This window comes from Myotis brandtii, unplaced genomic scaffold (assembly GCF_000412655.1).
Source record: "Myotis brandtii unplaced genomic scaffold, ASM41265v1 scaffold49, whole genome shotgun sequence".
NCBI lineage: Eukaryota > Metazoa > Chordata > Mammalia > Chiroptera > Vespertilionidae > Myotis > Myotis brandtii.
Window position 1 is genome coordinate 5,981,514 of NW_005368707.1, and position 4,451 is coordinate 5,985,964.

At 41.6% G+C, this 4,451-nt stretch overlaps 1 protein-coding gene and 1 pseudogene across 6 annotated transcripts in view; both read right to left on the minus strand.

The window, feature by feature from the left end:
- NUDT5 (nudix (nucleoside diphosphate linked moiety X)-type motif 5) overlaps positions 1 to 4,451 on the minus strand; it is a 39,963-nt gene that overhangs the window by 19,852 nt on the left and 15,660 nt on the right. The gene's annotated exons all lie outside the window — the stretch shown is intronic.
- The window catches only part of LOC106723566, a 5,554-nt pseudogene continuing 2,658 nt past the window's right edge, over positions 1,556 to 4,451 (minus strand).

The following is a 4,451-nucleotide window of genomic DNA, read 5'->3' on the forward strand; positions in this document are numbered from 1 at the left end:
GACTGCAGCTTAGGTCTGCTCCCCGCTGGCAAGTGGACATCCCCCAAGGGCTGCTGGGCTGCCAGAGGGATGTCTGATTGCCATCTTAGGCCCAATCCCCTGGGGAGCAGGCCTAAGCCAGCAGGTGGTCATCCCCCGAGAGGTCCCAGACTGAGAGAGGGCACAGGCCGGGCTGAGGGACCCCCCGCCCCGAGTGCACAAATTTTTGTGCACCGGGCCTCTAATTTATATATATATATAGTTGCAAAAGATCCTATGAGCCACAGATTATCTGTAGGATATTTCAAAATGCGGTCCTCAATACTAAGTCTCATTTGTAGCACATAAACATTCCAAGACAAAGCAGCACAGACAGAACAATTAAAATACAACAGGATCAAGCAAAATTTTTCAGTGAAGTTTTCTAAAAGTTTGCTATGCTGACAAAAGATGTAAATACTCCAAAGGAAGCCCCCCACCCCAAAGTATTTTGTCCTCTAAACAAAATGAAAAGTAAACACAAACCCAGCCACTGTTCTTTACTCATCAATGCCAGGGATGCAAAAGCTCAAATGGAAACTTTCATTGTCATGTGGTCTGAAAAGATTAATAAGTAAAACAAGTAAATGACTTCCATGTTAGCATAATTAGACCTAACTGTTAAACCTCCCACTTATGTAAGTAGATGTCTCTGACTATTTTATTGTGAGAAATTTATGGGGGGGAAGTGATTACTTTGAAAGTAATCATGTTGACTCTATCTAAAGTTACCCTAACTTTAAGTTAAATGGTCTAGAACAGTGGTTGGCCAACTGCGACTCGCGAGCCACATGCGGCTCTTTGGCCCCTTGAGTGTGGCTCTTCCTAAACCTTAGGAGTACCCTAATTAAGTTAATAACAATGTACCTACCTATAGTTTAAAAAATTTGGTTCTCAAAAGAAATTTCAATCGTTGTACTGTTGATATTTGGCTCTGTTGACTAATGAGTTTGCCGACCACTGCTCTAGAAGAGTACCATCAAGGTAAGCAAGATAAATATTAAATAAATATAAAACCATCGAGATAGAAAACTTCAGTACAGAAGCAAGGATTACTTCATTAAAAGCAACTTGCGTGTGGCTGCTTTTCCCCATTGATTAAACAAACTGAATAGAATTCAGAACACACTATTGAACAAAATGTAAAAAAAAAAAGTCAACTAGAAGCAATACTCTATGCATAAACTAATATACAGTACTGTATGTGAATGAGACTGATTAGCTTTAAAATGAATTTTCTGCTTCAAGGCTAACATCTCCACAAACGTCTGTAGAAGTATTGTTGGGTAGGCCCACTTTAAGATGCCGTGCATTGTTGCTGGTTCTTGTTTTTAAAAAATGTTTTTATTTATTTTTACATATGCTTTTTACTGATTTTAGAAAGAAAGGGAGAGGTTGAGAGAGAAACATTGATGTGAGAGAGATACATATATCAGCTGCCTCCTGCATGCCCCTTATAGAGATTGAGCCTGCAACAGAGACATGTGCCCTGACTAGGAATCAAACTGGTGACCCCTTGGTGCACAGGACGATGCTCTACCAACAGAGCCACACTTGCCAGGGCTGTGTGCTGGTTCTTTTCTGAAGGTCTTAGGAACCCCTTCTTGCAGTACTCACAATGGTAAGGGTAATCTTTCATATGAATGGAAAAAACATGCTGTTTAAAGCCTGAGACATCTATAGTGCTATACTCACAGTACTCCACTGATCACTTTCCTCCACTGTCTGTCTTCATATGCTTTTTAAGCTCATTCTGTTGCTTAAATCTCTTCCTATGTCTTTTACGCCTAAATGGAAGCTCTTTTGTATGAACCAAGATAGTATGGCAACTTAGAACAAATGGATCCGCAATCTTTAAAGTCACAATGTCTACAAGGGTTCATTTTTTAAACTTTGTGGGCAGGCCACGTTTCTTGAATTGACCCCCTATGGAAGCCTTTATCAACATGTCACACTTATAGCGGTAGTTCTTCATGTGAACTGAAATTATGTGTTTAAAATCATTTGAGTTCAAACTCTTGTGATCACAATGTAAACACTGGTATCTTTCTTGGTGAATAAGAGCATGTTGCCGCACCTTTTTGGTCTCTAAAAATGTCTAAAGACAACTGTTACACTTGAATGGCATATCTTTACTATGCTTAGCTTTTACATGCATTTTCAAATTAGAAGAGTCTGCAGAACTATATTTGCAGTACTGTCATTGGTTCGGCTTCTCCTCAGTTGGATTTGCATGTGCTTTTTGAGCTCTAATGGGTGACAAAAACCTTTACCACATTCCATGCAAATATGAGAAAAGTTCTTGCTCTGAACCCCATTTTGTTGGCTCCTTTTTCCTTATGCACCATTTTGTGAGTAAACAAAGCCCCAGCATGAGAGAAATGCTTCCCACATTCATTGCATTCAATGGCCTTCTCTGTCTTGTTGGTCAGCTTATGGCTCTCCAGGTATTTCTGCAAACGTCTTTTTTTGTTGGTAGTATAATCACAGTCAGTATAGCAGTATTTCTTCTTGACAAGCTGTTCAGGATGGTTTTTCATGTGCTTTTTCAAAAAAACCTCTTGACAAACATTTTCCCACAAATCATGCAAGGACAGATAGTCAAGGGATGTCAATCAGGGCCAATTATTATTGTTGTTTGGTACTACCTGGAATCAGGTCTTCTCCTTCTCTTTGGTTTTTATTTAGTCAGTCTGCTGAGCCTGGTGGACTCATCTATGTGCAAGAGGGCACTTGCAGTGCCATTCCAGTTTTCAGTTCCATGAGAATTATTACAGTAAGCTACTGCCACACTGGCATGAAGGTTTTTATTTAATTGTCATCGATTTGCTGTTTTTGTGCGGTAGCTGCTGCCACTGCTGCAGCAGCACTCTCTTCTCCTACAATTACTTCCATAATAAACTTCATCAGCAATTTCAGCAACATTTAAATCTTCATCTTCTTGCTGAGAGTCATTGACAGTCATATAAACCATCTTTTCTCTTGGCAAATGAATACTGCTATTCTGATCAAGTAGTTCAACTTCATAATCATTCGCAGACTCTCTCTCCACAATGTCTATGGTGCCACCTAAGTTATCTTCTCCAGGGTCAGCCTTAAAAATACACACTTGAATGACTTCAGGGCAGGTGCCATCCACTTCACAAGGATTGATTTCTGACTCTGAGCCCTAGGTCATTCCAGAGGAACTGTCATATCCTATTTTGCCAGCATCATCTATGGAATTTATAAGGTATTCCTCACACTTGCTCTTGTCATCATCTTGCTCTTCCACAGGGATAATTGCTTCAGAGGTACATTGCAACCAGTACTTCTGAAACCACATCAGTTGTCAGAGAATCAGTGACGATTTCTGCCTCTACTACACTATCATGAATCCCATGTTCAACGTGTCCAACACCAGACACATGTATAAATTCACTTGTCAAGATGTGTTCTGGTATAGACATTGATGCTGAATATCGGGAGCTAAAACAGCATCTGGGGCTGTTTAATGTTCTACAGAAACTTCTTCAGTTACATCTGAATCCAGCACTTGCTCAGGATAATGATGACTGTTTCAGATACATCTGCTTCTTTCATGATATCTAAACATCTTCAATAACAACACCCCCAATAACATTTTGGATTACAACTGAATCTGGGTCATATGAACAAGTTATGCACAGTATGTCTGAATCAACAACATCTGAAATAAAAACAATTTCTCCTACTTCCACGATAAGTTGATCACCATCCAGGTGTGCAGCATCAGTTCCTCACAAGACTGTTGTGATGATCAAATGAGAAATGTATGGGAAGTGTTCTGAAAAATTGTTGCATCAAAAAAGAGTTTGGGGAGATAAAAAATGGCGGCAGAGGAAGAGGATGCTGCACGGACATGCTCCCAGGAACAAGGTGGAATTACAACTGAAATAATGAAAGGCTTCCTGAATAACCAATGGAAAACTCACAGGAGAGAACCCTGATACCCAAGGACCGAAGGTGGAGACCGCATAGAGACTGGTAGGAGGAACGGAGGCGTGAAAGGGCTGGCCGGGACACCCAGAGAGGGCAACTGAAGTCCTGGAGAGATTTCTTAGCTCGGTGTGTGTGTGTGTGTGTGTGTGTGTGTGCGCGCGCGCGTGCGCCACTGAGAACTCTGGGATCTAATCCTGAAGGTGGGTTCCCCAGCAGAGAGCACCAAACTGAGGAAGGTACCCACATAACATCTAGCTGTGAAAAGCAGTGGGGTACTATCTGCCAGGGAGTGGCAGCTTAAAGTTTAGGCACCCTCTTAAAGGGCCAACACACAAAAACTTCCTGTGGAGCCACTCACCTTGTGCTCTGGCAGAGGGAGGGTGAAGTGGACTGAAGCTGTGAGAGCAGAACCCAGGACTGGGGACTCGGGGGATAGAGCTCAGAAGGCAGACACCCCAAGTTTCCTAGACTGA